Raw genomic sequence first — 20,481 nt, 5'->3', positions numbered from 1 at the left:
TTACCAGTAGATGCTGCATTTCCTACCCTAGGCTTATACTCGAGTCAATACGTTTTCCCAGTCTTTTAGGGTAAAATTAGGTGCCTCAACTTATATTCGGGTCGGCTTATACTCGAGTATATACGGTAAGTGGCTGTCTGGAAAGATCCTCCATATACATAAGGGCATATAACTTTCCACTGCAGATGTGAGGGATAGGATGGTGTAAGGGATTTAGAACAAACCTTCTTCCAGTGTCTTGGTACTTTCAATGGCAGGGCTGCAAGTCTACTCTGTGACTACATTTCTTTCACATACTTTTACTATAAAAGAATGCCAGAACTGAAGAACCAGAAAGAGAGATACATTTTTGTAAATGACAGCTCTAGCTTCTAATAATGGTTGAAGGTTTCCTCAGGGCTCTCCAATCCCACTGTTTAGGGACAGAAGGATTTACGTAAGGACTTTGACAATTTTGATTTCTCTCTTTCACCCCAGACAGAACAACAGTCTCTTCAAATTTCATCCAGTTTTTATTAAGTTTTTGGAATTCTTTAAAAAAAGCCATCACTGCCAAAATAAAAGCTAGGTAACATAAACCGTGGTGGCACAGCGGGTTAAATCATTGAGCTGCAGAACATGCTGACTGGAAGGTTGGCGGTTTGAAGCTGCAGGACAGGGAGAGCTCCTGTTGCTAGCCCCAGCTTCTGCCAAGCTAGCAGTTCAAAAACATGCAAGTGTGAGTAGATCAATAGGTACCACTTAGGCAGGAAGGTAACAGTGTTCCATCCAGTCATGCTAGCAACATGACCTAGGAGGTGTCTACGTACAATGCCGGCTCCTCGGCTTAGAAATGGAGATGAGCACCAACTCCCAGAGTTGGACACGACTAGAATTAATGTCAAGGGGAAACCTTTACCTTTAAACATAAACCTCCTTTAAACATTTGTCTGAAAATTTGCAAAGGTAATTCTATCAAAGTGGGCTACTATGTTCACAGATTCTATTCTATCCTTACAACAACAATAATAATGGGGGGGGGGGGTCACTTATATCCATTCCAAGTGATAGTCAATGGGAGGCATGAAGATTTGGACAAAAGTCAAGTTGGGTAACCTCCAAAAAAATCCAAGCCAAATCAAACTGTTTTCTGAATCACCAACTTTATGCCTGAACTGCAGTCAGTGTACTCTCCTAAAATAAAACATAGACATATGGGCTATGAGCAATATGTTGGCAACAAAAGTCTGCTGGAAGGATGTAATTATCTGACCAATGTTATATATATATATATTTAGGAGACCCCCACCTCTCTGAGTTCCACTGAAAAAAAGGAAGTCTCAAGTAGATTTGAAAATCATCTTCATTTGGACTGCACTTTACCTGGATAGAAAGAGTGCTGAAAGAGCATGTTCCCACAACATCACTTATTCATACAGTGGAGTTTCAAGACATACTATATGTATAACAAATATGTATGTGTGTGTTGGAAATATAGTATCACCAAATGCTATCTAATATTTGTACTGCAATACGATTAGCTTAGATAGGATAGCAAAATATATATTAAATTAAATTAAAAATCACATCTCTAAACTATGTCTTGATGCTGGTCTTCCACATTCAACCCAGTAAACATTTCATTTCAGCACTGACTCTAGGTGGCATTAGGGATGAATTTATTTGTGCACATAATAATAATAATAATAATAATAATAATATCACTTTATTTATATTCCGCCCTATCTCCCCAAGGGGACTCAATGCAGATCACAGTACACATACACAGCAAACATTTAATGCTGTTTGGAGACAGGACAGGACAGAATTAGACAGACAGAAGGAGGTATGTAGTCTTGAAGTCCAGTTTTTTTGGTGCCTTGGAGGTTGAGGTCGCGCTCAGATTCAGTCACAGGGGGTGCTGTTGCTCCATTTTCTATTATGAAGAGCTATCAGGACTTCCTCCTTCTACCTTCCTCTCAGTCACCATATTTCTGGTCTTGTTATTTATGGTGTTGTAAAATATCTTCCCCGCAATTTGGGGTACCTAATTTCTCTATTTACAGCTTATAAACTGCTTTCAAACTGTTTAGGTAAATAGTGAGCTGGGCTCGATGGTCGAGTGCTCACCCCGACTGGGCTTCGAACTGGCCACCTTTCAGTTGGTAGATCTTATTACTGCTGGTGATTTACCAGCTGTGCTACAGCCCAGCACCCTATGGGAAATATTTTCAGGTCCCTAATTCAGATATTTAGGAGATGGTTTACCTAGCTCCAGGGCCTCCAGCATAATTCACAGAGTGACAATATAAAACACAGAGTGACAATATGAAAAGGAAGCTTTCACTATAAATCAAGGTTCTCAGCACAATCCAGAATCATGGAAAGTCTTCCTGGATGTATAGAAAAGCTGCAGGTATAGATGATGTTACTCTCTTTAGATTGTTAATTTGATGCAAAGCATGTTAGCCTGCTCCTCTCATCATCAAGTCCAAACCCCTGCCATGCAGGAAGACACAACCAAAGCACTCCCAACAAATGGCCAAATAGCCTGTTTTAAAACCTCCAAAGGAGGAGACTCCATCATCCTCCAAGCTAGCATATTCCACTGTTGAGCAGCTCTTGCTGTCAGAAAGTTATTCTTAATGCTTAGGCGGAATCTCTTTTCCTGCAGTTTGAATCTGTTGCTCTGTGTCTTAGGCCCTATCTACACTGACTATTTAATGTAGTTCAAGGCCAGCTTCAAACTGCAGTGATTAGACAACAAGTTTCCATAAAAGCGAGCAAAAGAAAGCAGTGCTCTGTGGTTTGTATAATCATCCTCTTGGCCTCAACTGGTTAGAGGATTTCTATGTAGTATCTGCACAGTGAAGCTACTTTCTTCAATACTGGTTTGAAGCTAACTTTAGTGATCAGACTAGATGTGCCCTTAGTCTCCAGAGCAGAAGAAAACAAGCTTGCCCCCTGCCCAATGTGACATCCTTTCAAAAGCTACCATGTCCCCTCTCAGCCTTCTTTTTCCAAGCTACATATACATAGCTCCCCAAGGAGCTCCTCATAGGGTTTGCTTTCCAGATTTTTTTTTACCATTTTGGTCTCTCAAAATGGTTATAATAAGAAGCTACTTCCTTAATGATTGAGAAGGCACAAGTTTCCTGCCCTGTAAGTAAAGTTATAAGTGTACTTTAAATCTTTCCCTGTTTGTGGATGGAAGTGTGTGTATGGAGGTCAGCCGCTTGTCTCTCACTCTGCCATCATCCACAATATCTACATGAATTCTAATCTATTATGCAAGCTGTTGTAAATATTACTGAGATATGTTGGAGATAACCAAAATAAATGTATGCACGAGTCTTTAGGTTAGAAGGATATGAATGTTAACTGGCATCATTATAATTCATTTCCAAAAGTAGACAACAAGCAGCATCACTCCATATGGAACCTGAGAGACAATTTTGAGGAGCTAACACTAGGCCTCTCCCCTACCCAAAAGTTAAGCATTTCAATTGATGGTATGTGGTAAAAAAGCACTGATCCATTCCCAGTTAATCTATGCCCGTTCTACAAGTAAATGGTTCAATACTTCCTCTAATGATCTGTACATTTTAGGATTTACTCATGGCTGAATAAGCGCCAGAGTTTACGCGTGCAGAGCCATAAAACTGAGCAATATATAATTGCAGCCAAACTATCCTGCTTGGACTGCAGGCTTTTTTAAAAAAGCCCAGAACCAAGTAAAAGCTTAATGCCTCCAAATTGCAGCGTGGCTAAAGCATCCATGTTGTCTTTGAACATTGCAAGACAGAAAGAAAAACTCAGCACGCTCTGAGCTTTTGAATTCACAACTAAACTGTGAGTGTCACTGACTTCCCACTCATTGTCAACAGGTCAATGATTGTTCACAGGATTTCTTACAGGTGACTAGAAGGGAGAAATGACCCTTATAATAGTATTGACCCATGATGCAATCCTCTGAGCAGGATGGCAGTAAATTCGGTTAGCATCAGTCTGAGGAAAAAACAAATCTTCTCAGCCTTCAACAAACAGTTATGGCATAGGCACTTTTACTCCTTCGAAATCAGTTCTGGACCAGTCCCAAACTAAGCAGCCCTGGGGACAGCTTTATGTCTTGTGTATTCAGTAATCACACCGTCAACACATGGCAAGGCGGCAATGAGGCTTCGGCATCTGTTAGAAGTGTTTGCGGAACCATAGCCCACTGCTGCCCATTACACCATCACTATCATGACATGCTTAGCAACAGCGCACTTCACAAAATCCAGCCCATCTGGCATTGTATTTGGCTGATTGATGGAGGTAATTTTAGCCATGCAAGAGTTCTCCAAGACGTTTAGAGAAGAGGCGCTAAAAGGAGTCGTTCTGTAAATTGCCTTCAGAATAATTTCATTCATTAATATAACTCTAAAAGAGTTCAAACACAAGTGATAAACACTGAAAATCTTGCTTTCCCCTCTCTCCTGCCCACTGAATTTGTACTCCATTCCTGTTTTGGCAAATAACAATTATCCTCTTTGATATATATTTTTTGTTTTAAAAAATATAGTCAGTCCTCAATAGCCACAGATTCTGTATCCACAGATACAACTGGCTATAGCTTGAATTAAAGAAAAAATCTAAAAAGCAAGCCTTGCTGTATCATTTTATTAAAGAGACACAATTTTTTTTACCCTGTGGCATATAATGGCACTCCATGCAGTCATGCCGGCCACATGGCCTTGGAGGTGTCTATAGATAACACCGGCTCTTCAGCTTAGAAATAGAGATGAGCACCAACCCCCAGAGTTGGACACGACTAGACTTAATGTCAGAGAAAACCTTTACTTTTATCCTGTATATAACGGGACTTTAGAATCCATGGGTTTTGATATCCACAGGGGTCCTGGAATCAAACCCTAGATGGTACCAGGGGCCAATCATATACATGATCTGAAAAGTAATTACATTGGATCTATTTTCATTCCTAGTAGAGGATCAATGTGTGTAAATAACAACACCAGGCCAATTCTCAACTGATGTTTAGTGATACTTCAATGTGTTCTTCTTGTCTGGATTTGCCATCACATGCAGTGATAATGTGAGAGTATGCACTTAACTTTCACAGAATTTTTCAAAAACTCATAACACACTCTTCACTGCAGTACTACTTCTACATGACATCAAGCTTTTTAAAAAAAATGTCACAAATTGCAATGTCATTTTTCAGCTTGTTTAAATGTAGGCAGGCCATAAAGCCAGCCTTGCAGCACCAGCAGTCCAGTGGCATCCTGCAGGCACATTGAAATGATGCTGGAGACAGCAAAAGGAATACTAGAACAGCCTTGGAATAAGCTAGCTTGGGACAGTGACTGAATCACATCAGGAGTAACAATTTTTCTAAACAGTATAAGAGAGTGTATAAAATGCCCTCCAAAGCCATATTAAACCCCACAGAGTATGGAGGTGATATTGGAGAATTCTGTGGAGTAACAGTTTCTGCCATTTCCCAGAAGAAGAAGAGGCATGTGGTGGTGGTAGATGGTTCCCTATTAAGAGAAAGTTTGAGTGGCATCCTGACCTTACAGATACCTTTAAAGGTGTGCTACCTTTTGGGGTGAAAGCTCACAAAGTTGCAGAGATGCTGAGAAGATTTATCAATTCCACTGACTATTGCCCCTCCTTCTGATCCATGTGGAAAGAGAAGATACTGTAAGTGCAAGGACAATGAATCTCATCACATTAGACCAGTGGTTCTCAACCTTTGCGTCCCCAGGTGTTATGGCCCACAATTCCCAGAAATCCCAGACAGTTTAACAACTATTAGGATTTCTGGGAGTTGAAGGCCAAAACATCTGGGGACCTACAGGTTGAGAACTACTGCATTAGACCAATAATGCAGGTTGATCCGGACCTTGCCATAGTGTTCAGAGTTAGCCCATGTTTAAATAAAATGGAGAATTAATCTCTCTCATCACATGTGTTCTTCTTGTCTGGATTTGCCAACTTAATTTGCCATCACATGCAGTGGTGGAGTCCCCACCCATCCCAATTATAACATAATCCTCAAGAGTTTAAGAGCATTCTCTGCGGGGCAGAGAACTAAAGAAGGATGACATTGCGCTGGCGGCTGTTGTCCAGGCTGCTTGACTACTGAAATGGTGTTCTACAGTTATTAGATAATTATTTCCGAGCGTGCATTGGTTAATCAAGATGAGAGAGGGGTTCCAGATATCATAATACAAAACATTTATTTTAAGAAGCAGAGGGGGAACCTTCAACTGCCGGGACTGACAGTACTAATAGACCAGACGGAGTAATGGCGGCAAGAGGAGATTTACAGATAACGATTGGAATGGCCCACTTTTTGCCCACCAACTGACTTCATAAAACAGTGAAGTTGACCAGTTGCCATCACATGGGAAGATCCATGATTTTCCCCACATCTAGGAACGTACAGACAGCTGGAACTGGTAGAGTGCTGGCTCCAAATAACGTGCGTTTTTTAAATGAAAGTGCTGGGGACTATCAGGTAACTACTAGAAGTAGGCTTACATCATGTGATGGCAACCACAGGGATTCAGCTTAACGGTGTATAGAAACAGGTAAATTTCCGAACGTGATAAGGTCCTATGAGACACTGTATTTGAAGATAAAGGCGTTTGAAAACTAAGATTATATACGATCACGGCAGCAAGAATTCTCTATGCTCAGAGATGGAAAAACTCAACTATCCTAACGAAAAAGATTGGCTTATGAAGATGTGTGAACTAGCTGGACAAATTGATAATATTGATTACGGAGAAATCCTTGACTGATTTTTTTTTAAAGATTGCAACTTTATTAAAGATGGAGACAATATTATATTATTGATTTTTTTGAATTAGAAGAGTGCCATTATAAGGGGAAGGGTAGTATTTGTGATATTTTATGAGCATAGAAAATTGAGAAGTTAAAACCACCAGGCAGAAAGTGTGAGGAAAGTGTGAGATTGGGTATCGTTGCATGTATAATATATGTTTAGTAGTAGTAGTAGTAGTAGTAGTAGTAGTAGTAGTAGTAGTGTGGGGGGGGGATAGTTATAATGAAGATGATAATTTTAGATTGTGTTTTGTTAGCTATGGTAGTATTTTTATACAAAAAAGATAGCTGTATTGTTTTTGTTTTATGGGTGTGGATTGGGTAGGACAATTCTTTACTTTTGTGTATTCTGTATTGTGGTCTTTACTTTTGTTTGTTTGTAGATTTGTTGATTTGTTTTCTTGACTAAAAATAAAAGAGCTTGGGTTATTTCATCATTCCCTCCTGTTGAGGGATAGGACTCAGGAAAAGAGAGAAGAGTACTGAAAACGAACAATTGGTTTTGCAAATGGAACTGCTGGGAAAGATTTGGTTTTGGGAATCACGATCTCCAGTTTCATGAAAGATAACTTCTGGCAAGAGATGGGCTGCATCTCATAGCAGTTGGGCAGAATCGATTTGTTCCAAGTTGCAAAACCACAGATCAGGAGGGCTTCAAATTGAATCTGAGGCTCCTGTCTTTTCCTTTTGTTTTTTTCCAGACCCTAGCAAGATACTTCAGCACCTACTGAGAAACCAGGAGCACAGACCATGGTTATCCCTGGCAATTCATGGCACTTGGAGAAAGTGCACAGGTAATGTGTTACAACTGCAGGGACCTTATTCTCACAGGAGAAATTGTTCTGCCAGAGGCACTGTTTGATGCAACTATATGTCAAGAAAGCATTAAGCAATGATCTGAAAATCACAACATGAATCCGTATTCACACCCTAGGCTAAATCCAATCAAATCCTCTTCAGGCCAATCTTTCAGAGGAAGACAATGCAAAATTTATCTTGTGGGCTCACACAAGCATTTGTAAACATATTTTTCTGCCACACTGCCACATTTTTATGCAGGGACACAAACATGAAGTGTTAAGTGACACCACTGCATCTGGGAATGTGCCGTTAGCTCACTGCATGTATCATGTATTCCCTTGGAAAGTACCTTTCAGAGCTCAGCAATAAAGATACATGCTTATAGAACTCCAGATTCATTAACAGTCTGTGGCATGTTTTGAATTGGTTTTTCCTTCAGGGGCATATCTGTTACAAGTCCACTGTATAAGGTTGCTTATGGCAATGATACATTGCATAGTTACAAAACAGCTAGTGTGCTAGGAATGACTCAAAGTAATCCAAAAAATTCACCCTGACAGACTAAATCAAAGTCTCCAGTCCCATGTTTCAAGGCACTAGAAAGCAAAAAAAGAAAGCAAATAAAACTTTATATTGATACTGCTTTTCGCCAGTGGCTCTGTCGTATAAGCATATTCTCTTCTATATGAAGAAACTATTAGAACAACTAAGACATCTTGACAAGCTCGACACTATATTGAACAAGTAGAAGGTCCCATTTCTTTGGTCTCTCCAACGGTGATGACCCAGAAGGCCAGTTAGCTAGGCGAAATTCAAATTTGTAACATACATTTACTCAACAAAGTTATCAGATGAGGGAGACACATTATTCCACTGTGGATTATACTATTTTATATTTGATATTCCACCCCAATTTTATAGATCAGGGGTCCCCAAACTAAGGCCCGGGGGCCAGATGCGGCCCTCCGAGGTCATTTACCTGGCCCCCGCCCTCAGTTTTATAATATAATATATTGTATTGTATTGTATATATTGTATATACATATTGATAATAATACTATAATGTAGTACAATATAACACTAATAATAATACCATATAATAATATTAATTATATATTCTATATTACATATAATATTACTAATAATATTACAGTATAGTGGTATAGTTCAATACAGTAATATATAATGCTAATATTGTGCTATGCTAATAATATAATATATTGTATGTACATATAAATTGTAAGCCACTCTGAGTCCCCTTTGGGATGAGAAGGGTGTGATACAAATGTAGTAAATAAATGCAGTAAATAAATAAATAATAAATAAATAAATTTTAGACTTAGGCTCACCCAAAGTCTGAAATGACTTGAAGGCACACAACAACAACAACAACAACAACAACAACAACCCTAATTAACTTGACTATCTCATTGGCCAGAAGCAGAACCACACTTCCCATTGAAATCCTGATAAATGTATGTTGGTTAAAATTGTTTTTATTTTTAAATATTGTATTGTTCTTTCATTGTTGTTGTTGTTGTTGTTGTTGTTGTTTTTGCACTACAAATAAGACATGTGCAGTGTGCATCGGAATTTTTTTGTATTTTTCAAGTGATAATCCGGCCCCTCAACAGTCTGAAGGATTGTGGACTGGCCCTTGGCTTAAAAAGTTTGAGGACCCCTGTTATAGATGATGATGATGATGATGATGATTAATAATAATAATGTCCATGTATATAATAATCATGAATTTGCATTAGTTCATCCCTACAACTGCCTTAATTTGAACATTTGTTTAGCTGCAGAAATATTTCAGAATATTATCAATGAAGTTTTGTCTGGAATCCCATGTGTCTTAATGTCAGTGCTGATATCTGAGGTTTTGACATGTTGGTTCCACATCACAGCAGCCTGATGCTTGACTGGAAGCAGTCCTGCAGCAATGGAATGAGCAAAATCTGATGTTAAATTAAAGTAAACATGATTTTGTTTTTTAAAAATCATTCTGTTTTCTAAAGAGAATATTTCAGCTGAGACCCCCAAAATGTGGGTCATTCATAATGTTGCTGTACTTACTAATTCTACTAAATCTCACGGGCTGCTTGCATATTATTATGATCAATTCAAGCTAAGATTAATCATAACACTTCATTAGAAAATTAGAAAAAAATCTCTTCCTGGTTTGAAAGTGTTTAATTGTGCAGTATATACTTTGAAAGTAGTTGTTATACTGCAGAAACTTTGTTTTTGTGGCTGCCACAAACTATGTTGAATTGGTTGAGACTCAATGAGATATTCATTGAAAAACTATAGCAAAATGTGCGGCAGGATGTCCCGCAAAAACTTTTTTTTTTTTGCAGTTTAATAAAAAATTTCCATGTTTTTATTATTAGGAAATGACATTTATAACCCAGGAACAAAAATTGTGTTACATAGTGTAATCTTTTGACATCTTTGGGATATCAAAAGAAAAATCAACCATGGGGTATTCAGGAAAATGCCAAACAGATTTTGTGGAGTTAAGGAATGCACTTTCTAGTGGTGTTGCTTTGTTGTACTTTGATCCAGGCAAAAGGTGTGAACCTGTGGTGGAGCCATTCTCACAGAGGTTAGGCCAGAAGGCCACATTTCAACCATTCCATGTACCAATAAACTCTCTCATCCACAGAATAAAAAAGTAACTCTCAGAAATAGACCTAAGCTTTTGCTTAGTGTGGGCATGATCTCATTTTATTTCCTTCTCCCCATGCCCATTCACCATTATAACTGATTACAATGTCTTGAGCCCATGCTTAACAACCTGTCTTTTTCACTACCAGTCAATTCATATTGAGTAATGGATGCTTAAATTGCACACATATGAATGCAGAATAATTTTTCAGTAAAATAAAGGCAGTCCTGTTGCTTATTTATGGAGGTCTCTTATCTTAGAGGTGGCCACCATTCACACTGTTATGTGATTCCTAAATCTATTTCTCTGCAGGAAATAGAGATGACATGATACATGTCTCCAAACAATCATTAAGAGTATCTGCAACTGCCAGTGGAAAGGCCTCCTTGAGAGTTTAGGATGTCTCACCTTTGAAGTTCAAGCACACACTGATCACTTGTTAATATAGAGTGAACTCAGTATTGCAGAGAATTATCTCCTTCTTCAAGGTAATTGGTTATTCCTTGTTCTTTGTGGAACCGGGCAACTGATTTGGCTCACCAGGTCATGCATAAAAGTAAGTTCTTCTGAGAGATGAACTTGCAAATGCATTACAGATGGATGGATTCCATCAAGGAAGCCATGGCCTTGGGTTTGCAAGGTTCCGGCAGGGCTGCTGATAATAGAGTGACTTCGAGGTCTCTCATTCATAGGATTACCAAAAGTTGAAGTTGAATTGAGGGCAGTTAACAACAACAAAGAGATAAAGTCTGTTTCCTAGAACTGATGTTCTTCTTGAATAGAGCCCAGCACACTATCTAAGTATCTATTCCACAGAACCATTCTGCACCAGCACACATTTCCCCCCACCTTACATCAACCTGAGTGGAACTTAATGTTGATTTCTGTGTTCTCCCCAATGAAGGCTGCATTTTGGTTATTAATGATAATAGTCAATACTTGGAGGTCATCACTACTTCAGCAATTGCTGGCATCCTAATGTAACACCTATGAATTATTGGTTTGGCTCAGGGATGAAAAAAATCTAAGGAAAAGATTGTGCTTACTGGTTAAGAAGAAAAGGGTAAACTGGAGCTAGAGGGGACATGGTCCAGGAAGGCAGAGAAGAATACTGGAGGTGAAGATCTGGCTCTATAGATGGTGCTGCTGTGAATAATTTGTCTTCTTGGATCATGGTCTAATCATGGGTTGAGCACCAACCTCTAGAGTCGGACATGACTAGATTAAATGTCAGTGGAAAACCTTTACCTTTGACTATCTCTATGTATGAGCCCTTTAGAGCATTAAGATCATTTGGAGAGGTCTATCCCGCAATCTTCCTAAGGTTGTCTGGTGAGAACAATTAAGAGGACCCTCTTGCGGAGTGCTGCAAGATTTTGGAACTTGCCTTTGGATGGCCCATCCTTGCTCTTCTTCATTTTTTGGCAATTTAAGAAATTTTCATGCTGTCGGGTTTTGTAAACTATCTGCAGTTAGGCTTTTATACTGTGCAGCATTTATTTTTTGTTGCCAGAATGGGAGAAAATTTTCCACCAGTCCATTAAATGTTTCTGTGTTGTATTTTATATAATAAAATCTATTTATTTATATGCTTCCTTTATTTTCAAAAGCTGAGATCCAAGGTGGCTTACTGTACCATATTGTTTTTTTCTTAAGTCTATGAAAGCCAAAAAGCACTTTTGTTAGTTTTTACATAGTTTAAACTACTCTATTCACATGGATAACCACACTATCCCAGGGTGTGATCTCTCAGTCACACCAGAGTACCTTGGCATATGCATTCTACAAAGTGGCAATCGTTTTCCTTAACAATCCCTTTAGAACAGAATTCTTTTAGACAGCTCCTATTGTGACAGTTGGAAGAAACATTTTGTTTTGAGCCTCATAAATGCCATTTCACAATTAGCATTACTATGTTAGAATTAATCCCTTGCCATTATGTTCCTTGACAGCTTTTCTTCTTATGACCACACTTGGTTGTACACATAAACCCAGAAGCAAATAAAAATCCTTAGACTGCCAAATAAGCAATCAGAACTAAGGCATGGTATAGAAAGCAAACATTCCTAAAGCTACTTATTCTAAAGGCATATCTTTTAGAAGTATGGTACACTTTTTTGGTTGTTGTTGGGCATCTCCATCAAGAGCACACATGGTGCTTATCAAACAGAGGTGCAAATTGAAAAATTAAAGAAAAAAATCTAATTAAAAGAAATTTAAAGGCCGACTTGCCAAAGAACAAAAAATCTATCAAAACCAATAACTAAAGGGGAGAAGATGTTAACAGACATCGGACATGAAAGACAACAAGGAGTTGGATGATCAAGAGCTAAATAGCCACATGCACTACTGAGAAGAAGAAAAACATTGTGCTAAGTCTGATCTCCCTTCTGTACAAAAACACTAATTGGTGGCAAGTTGTGGTTTAAATTATTTTGACAGAATGGCTTTGAAAAGTATTGCAAAGAAAACTATTACAAAGTTTTCACAGTTCAGTAATGCTCTTATACATTTCAATAAACTATTGATTAAGCAATTTCCACATACGTAACTTCTAAATAAGGGTTTTGTACAGGGGCAGATCATGAGCTCAGACCCATTGCTTCTCCACATCTCCACATGGTTTGGCCTGAAAGCCATTCTTAATTATTTAAGACTGAATGACTGTCTAAGTGCTTATATTGTTTTCATGCTAGAAATACTTAATGGTCATACTTCTAAGAGTGCCAAGCTTAAGTAGTTTGATTGAGGGCATGATTGAGTGGTGATGGTGAGTCTAAAACACAGATATGCTGGAGCTGAATCAAGGGGATATGGATCAGCCACTGGTTTCCTCTTCTCACAGTCTTGCTGGTCAAGAGATGCTTAGTCATAAACTGTTTCCACTTGGATGTTCATGCCATAGTCTTCCTGGCCTGAAATGCAGGACCAGATTTGCCATTAACCTCAGGCAGTATGGTGTCAAGAGTGACAAATTTACCCCCCCCCCCCCCAAGTTGGCCAAGCAACCTGCATAGCCATCTAGAATTTGACTCTGGTAGTGGTGGTGGTGTAGATGTGACCACCATCTTTCTTGGCCTCTTCCTCCTTCTACTTTGGAAAGAGAGTTCTGCTGTGGCTGTATTATCCTCCCTTTCATCAGATGTTTTTCCTCCTTTGCTGCAAACAGATAGTGGCACAAGGGTCATGTCCTTTTCACTTGTGGGTGTGCAGATGGAAAAACAGATGGGGATACTGCATCCTCTTACTTTCCACAGTGGGAAGTATGGATCCAGCTGTTGCTGTATCTTCCCTAGTATTGGGCAGGTGGGAACATGAGCAAGAGTGCTGCCACTGTATTCTCTACTTCCTTCTCAGGCACACAAAAGGTGCCACCACTGATACAATACAAAGGAGATGGCATTTTGCTTTACATATCAAGTGGCGGGAACACTTGGGTCACCCTGCTTAAGTTATGCCAATGGTTGACTAAAACTCCAGAGACTTGTTATATTCTCTGGGCAACCTGATGATGATGATGAAGGGCATCAGGTCTTCCATAATATCCCAGCATTTCAGCAGACCCCTGACATCCAATCACCCATGCATATGAATGTTTGACACTGTAGAATATAAATAATCAGCATGCTGTTTTCCATAATTCATGCTGATCTATGAATCCCATGCATAACTGTAATGTTGTGGCTCTAAAGATGCAGTTTTCTGAATGTAGAGCAAGGCAAAGAAGCTTCCCCATCCTGCCATGATATTTTGGACCATAGCTCTGTTAAACACTTACTAATGGGTATGCTAGTTGTGCATTCTGGAAGTTAAAGTCTCAGAAATGTGGAGGCACAGAGTTTACATTCCTGATTTTAAAAAAGGACTGGGAAGGCATGAACAAGTGCTTTTCCCTAGAAGCCCAGACTATTTCACTTCCCCACGAATTCCCATACAGAACAGCGCAGAGATTGTTAATTAATATTCTCATTCTGCTCTTCAATACTTCTAAAAATGCATATTGAGAGACTGTGTGTCTGCCTCCTGTAGACACACATAACACAACCCTTTCCCCACATTTGAGTACTTTATAAAGCGTTTTCAAGAAGGAGAGCAAACATGGCTGGAAGACTTCTTAGAAGACTACTTACATCTTCAGATATGTGTATAAATAAGCAGCTACCAAGTGCAGTTAGATTCGTATTTGATGTCTGAATTGGAAGTTGAGGGAGGGATAATTTTTCTGCCTCTGAAACCCATCTCTGCTCTCTGGATACTACTAAGCCACCCCTGGCAAAGGAAGGATTAGCATCCTTGGCTTAAACTTCTGAAGAGGAAGCCTTTTTATACTCTGAATGCAGCAGATGGCATATTTGTTATTTAAAAAATCACAAACTACACAGCCTTATTCCCCCGAGACACTATTTCCATGTTCCTTGTCCCCCAAAGTAACTTATTCCCTGCACTTTGCAAATTACTCACTTCAAATACTAACACAGAACAGAGGTAGAGGTCTTTCCCTGGAAATCATGCTGTGTTGTGCCACTAAAGGATAGCTCAAGATGCTTTCAACTTATTCTGGATTGATGTATCCCTTGGACATGACAGAACTGCACAGCCAAGGATGAGGTAATTGGATTATATTAATATGAAATTCAAAATGCTATGCCTCCTTAGGAAGTACAGTCTCTCACTTTCTGTCCTTTCTGGGTGATGTTACAATATCTAGCAAAATAGCACATGAAAGGTGAGATAAATAGAAACAAATATAATATTGTCAAAGCTTGGACAGAGTTTAATAGAGGATGAAAGATCAAAAACCTGCCCCTTCAGCTAAATATTATTGTTGAGAATATTAAAAGAAATCTACTTGAATCATAATAAATGTGCATATGTGCATAACACACAATCTATCTTTATCTATGTAGATATACCAACATAGGAAGAAAGAAATTGAATGCTGGCTTTCTCTGGAGTTAAATGCACATCCATCCGTGTTGTTTACAACACTTTTGGCTAATTGTTCTTTTGTTCTAATGGGATACTTTTCTTGTGGTTATTGTATATATTCTAATTTTAATACCAAGATATAGTAAGGCTCAGATCCAGTTGATAACCCAGAAATAACATTTGAAACCATTTACATTTCCTCATGCTACATGGTCAGGTTATTGGTCCCTAATCTTTTTTGTTTTGTTTTGTTGCATGAGGGCAAAACATTGTAGATTACAGTACAGTGTTCCCTCCCTTATCACGGGGGTTAGGTTCCAGGACCACCCACAATAAGTGAAAATCTGCAAAGTAGGTGCATTATATATTTATACATTATTTTAGTAGTTATACACTATTTTAAGTCTTTATCAACCAATCGTGTGTTGATAAATCGCCTCCTTCTCTTCCCGTTGCTGCTTGGGCTCCTTTTTTCTCCCTTCGGCTTCTCCTTCCTTAGGCTGTAAATTGTAATTTTTTATGATTTATAATATGCTGAATTTATTGAAAAACCGCAAAACAGCGAATCCACAATAAGCGAAGTAGTGAGGGAACACTGTAAACCCACAATTTGTCAAACTCATGGTTTGAAGCAGATTTGTTTTTAAATTGGCTAAAGTTAGACTTAGAGCAGTGGTTCTCAACCTGAGGGGCCCCAGGTTTTTTGGCCCACAATTCCCAGAAATCCGAGCCAGTTTACCCGCTGTTAGGATTTCTGGGAGTTGAAGACCAAAAACATCTGGGGAGCCCAGGTTGAGAACCATTGAGTTAGAGGTTTGAAGAGTGAAACCATGTTAATGAATTTTTTCTCCAGGTCTAATTACGAAGGGGGGAAAAGGAGCAGTTCATAAATCTGTGGGTATCCTCTGTTTCATTCCAGCTGGAGGACATATGATTATTTGATATCATAGCTCCATTTGCCCTGAGATGAACAGTAAAATAAAACTAGGAAAGTATGACTGGAAACAAAATGTTGCAGTACAGTGTTCATGTTTAGAGTTTCAAGAAATCGACCATGCCCTCTTCCATGGTGCTCTCTGTATTTCCACCAGAAACAGACACTTAACACCCAAAGCCTATGAACACAACTTGTATTCACTGGACTTTGAGAAAAGCTATTGTTCTGGCCAGGCATGGGCAAACTTCAGTCCTCCAGGTGTTTTGGACTTCCATTCCCACAATTTCTGCCAGCTGGTAAACTGGCTGGGATTTCTGGGAGTTGAAGTCCAAAACACCTGGACAGCTGAAGTTTGTCTATGCCTGTTTAAACTCATAGACAGAAATTGTGAGAATAATTTATTCTTTAAAAGTAATAATAACTTTTAAACTCTCTCAGCCACACATTTTATTCCTCAGCGATGAAAAAAGCCATCTTGATATCAGAGACAGAGAAACTGCATCCTACAGAATTGCATCCTGTTATCAACATCAGCTTTGAAAGAGCCCTACATGTCTGCTTGTCTGCTTCTGGCTAAGGAATTAAAAGTGGCAGCTGCACCATTCAGGTGGATGATTACTCTTCTGGAGTGAGCTGGGTCAGAATCAAGCTGTACATTTTCCTTGCTCTATATCGACACTTCATGTAAATCTTCTGCCTGCGAGATCACAGATTTGTAAGAAGTTAATCCTGCAGCCAGTCAGCTGTTGGAACCCTGCCATCCGGAGTGCAAGCATTAGTGCACCCAAAGCACCCCACAATCCACTTGCCACACTTCTGATCACCTTTCCACTTCTCCTCCACATGACTTTACTCTTTCCATTTTCATGCTACAAAGGCCTGAACTGGAAATCCGTCTCAGGAGAAGGCCACCAACAATTGGGCACTGAGAAGGACAGATGCAACCTTATTGTCTGCTATTTATTACACGGTTGTATATGTGAAGCCAGATGTGGCCATTTGAGGATGCAATCATTTTCCTCTTGAAATGAAGCTCAGTGAAAATGTCACCAAAGAAAGGAGCTAGCCCCAAGTGCATGTTGGTTTGCTTCACTGTTCTCTCTTGCAGCTTTGGTTTGCTGAAATTAAACATTTGAAGTCAAGACTTAGCCTTTCCAGGCTCATAAGAAATCTGAGTCTTTCTATTTGATTTTTGGAGGCAAGGTTCCTCTATGGCACCAACAGAGTAGAAACATTCTACTGAATCCTGGGATTCTGAACATGTCCAGGTGAAAGCTGTATATACTGTTCTTTTGATGTATAGGCACTAAGTGCAAGGAGGTGAATCTACTAAGAGATATGATGACATATACTTGCACCTCACTCACTCCTGTTCCTTAAGTTTAACATTTTAAACAGCCAAAATGAACACAGGAAAGGCTGTGGTGCCCAAACCCAGCATATAAGAGATCAGAGGCAGTTGCTAAGTTTTAAAATGCCTTATTAAATTTAATTTAATTCATAACCTGCTTTTCTCTTGACATAGGATTCAAAGGAGGCTTACAACAAAGTACAGCTGTCCCTCCACAATTGTGGGTTAAGCATTTGTGGATTTGATTATTTGTGAATTTGCCAATATGTGAATTGTTCATATTTACTGCCACCTCTGCTGCTGCCGTATGCCATTTTTAACTGCACCTTGACTAACACCAGTGTCACTGGGAGAAAATCAAATTGATAGGGTGGCTGGGCTAAGCCATAGGTGCATTTCCTTGCAGTCTCACTCGCTCACTCACTCACACAGGAGGAGAGGATGGAATGGGGGAGTGAGAGGCGTAATGGTGTGAGGTGTGTGAGTTGCCAGAGCAGATGGAGGAAGCGGGACAGGGAGAGATGGTGAGGAGTTAGAATTAGTGGGCAGACACAATAGTGGTGGTGGGTAGAGGCAGTGGGAAGGGGTTGTGGCATCTGGAGTCTCAGCAGTCTGGCCTTAATAGGGACTGCAAGTCCAGCCCAGAGGGAGGCTTGTCTGCCACTCTTAAAATTTCCACCAAGCCACTACAGTTGTAACAGCTTTCTCCTACTGCCATTGCCCTCTTCCTGTTACCACCATCTCACCTGCCCACTCAGGCTCACTCCTCACCCCCTACAGTGCATAGAAATTGTCCATTCCTGTTTTAATGGTTTCATGCTTACAGAGGCTGCTTGTGTAGAGAAGCCCTATCCTTTTTTCACCTAGCAGCTCTATTCATGAAGCAGTAAATCAAATCCTATTTATTCTTTAGGGGCGCTGTTCTGCTAATCCAGTGGTTCTCAACCTGTGGGTCCCCACATGTTTTGGCCTTCAACTCCCAGAAATCCTAACAGTTGGTAAACTGGCTGAAATTTCTAGTACTGTAGGTCAAAACACCTGGGGACAGGTTGAGAACCACTGTACTAATCAAGCTACCTCTCTCCCCAAGTTATTCACTGACAAGGCACCATAAATAATGCCTTAGGCCAGAATACTCAGCAAAGCAAAATTCAGCCTCTAACTCCTGCCCTTCAACTGCTAACTTGCTGTTGCTGTTGCAACAGCAAGGGTGTCCCTCTGGGCAGCTAAACCTGGCAATTCTAACTGGATGGCCCCCCAAGAGGGTCTTCCTCCAGGGGCAAACCAAGAATGGGCAACTTGGAAGTCCCTGAACAGACTCAGAAGCGGAGTGGGCAGATCAAAAGACAACTTGGCAAGGTGGCACTACCTGGAGGAATCCTCCACCTTGTGTGACTGTGGAGCTGAACAAACAACTCAGCATATGTATGCTTGCCCACAATGCCCTGCCTCATGTACGGAGGAGGAGTTGTTTAAAGCTACAGACAATGCGGTTGCTGTTGCCCGCTTTTGGTCCAAAACTATTTAGTTGCTTGTGATTTCTTTCTTTTCTATTTTATTTCAATTATTTGAAATGTATTTGCTGTACCAATGCTTTTGACACGAAATAAATAAAAACTGCTAACTAGTTACAGGAATGGTGCCCCAAATAGTGTGTCAGGACTCAGCCTCCTCTTAAAGGGCCACACACAATAAGTAGAATTAACAAATGTTTATTAAATGATATTTTGAACTTAGAAATACTTAACTTCAGTGTTCCCAATAAAAATAAATGTCCTTGTTTCAAGAAAAGGCAAAAAAGCAGGAATAGAAAATAATCTGGATTATCTAGCCTGATAATCCGTCTTAACTTCAACCAAACGTTCACTGGAACTAATGTCATGTCTCGCTATGGCACAACGAGCCAAGCAAGAGCCAAACGCCCACCAGTCGTGAGCGCAAACGATGCCGTTGTCCCAAAGCCAAGATGAATTCAGAAACCCAAAGAAAAGCCAACCGGGAGTAGTGATGCCGTCGTCAGGAGTCAAGCCAAATTCAGAAACCAACAGGGAAGCCAACCGGGAGTAGCAACGCCGTCGTCAGGAGCCAAGCCGAATTCAGGAAGCCAACAAACGCCAAGCCAGGAATGAACGTTGTCGTAGTCAGGAGCCAAACCGCATTCAGGAACCAAGGGGAAGCCAGGAACGAGCGTTGTCGTCGTCAAGAGCCAAACCGAATTCAGGAACCAAGGGGAAGCCAGGAAACGCCAATCCAGGAACGAACGTTGTTGTCGTCAGGAGCCAAACCGAAATCAGGAACACAAAACTGTACAGCCAGGACCCAAGGAGAACAGGCAGCGACAAAGCAATGTCCCAAAACAACACCTTGCCTTCTGCAAGGGAACTCTATTTCCAACTCCACTTTTAACTTACACCTCGGAGTCCGATGATGATGAGGCCTCCGCCCTGTCATCATTATCCACAGCTGATCTAGATCTCATATGTGAACTTCAAGACTTAGATCTCCCCACGTCCCTGGTGTACCAGCAGTTTGCCAGTCCCCTGAAGCACCCTCAGAAACTGGCTCTGCACACACATTTACTTGAGTCCAATCTGCAGCATCTTCCATCTCACTCCCAGACCCATCATTCCCAGAAAAACCCTCAAATGTTTCATCCTCCGTGGGAGCAGTGAGTATATCCCGGATCTTCTTCCTTTCCCTTTCCTCACCTGACTCCTGCTCCCGAGCTGACCTTTTAGTTCCTCTACTTTCTGGTAATCCATCATCTCCCAGCATTGACTCCTCATCACTAGAGAACCCTTCAAACATTTCATCCTCAGAAGGAGCCATAAGTATTTCCTGAACCTGCTTTGCTTGCTGTTCCTCATCAAACACCTGCTCATCATTAGCCCTTTTCCTCCTGCTAGCAGTTTCACCAGTAGTACCATTACTGCCCCTTGGCCCAACTACAACATAGTG

General features: G+C 40.2%; 1 protein-coding gene and 1 long non-coding RNA gene across 5 annotated transcripts in view; one reads left to right on the top strand and one right to left on the bottom strand.

Moving 5' to 3' along the window:
- Nucleotides 1–20,481, bottom strand: part of gpr39 (G protein-coupled receptor 39) — a 216,860-nt gene that overhangs the window by 153,709 nt on the left and 42,670 nt on the right. The window lies entirely within an intron of this gene.
- The window catches only part of LOC134297598 (uncharacterized), a 91,941-nt gene continuing 78,797 nt past the window's right edge, over nt 7,338–20,481 (top strand). The window contains exon 1 of the long non-coding RNA XR_010004393.1: nt 7,338–7,628. This is a non-coding gene — a long non-coding RNA (uncharacterized LOC134297598). The remainder of the gene's footprint in view (nt 7,629–20,481) is intronic.

Source organism: Anolis carolinensis, chromosome 1 (genome assembly GCF_035594765.1).
Source record: "Anolis carolinensis isolate JA03-04 chromosome 1, rAnoCar3.1.pri, whole genome shotgun sequence".
Lineage (NCBI taxonomy): Eukaryota > Metazoa > Chordata > Lepidosauria > Squamata > Dactyloidae > Anolis > Anolis carolinensis.
The sequence above is the reverse complement of the archived record's forward strand: the minus strand, read 5'-3'. Positions and strand labels throughout refer to the sequence as shown.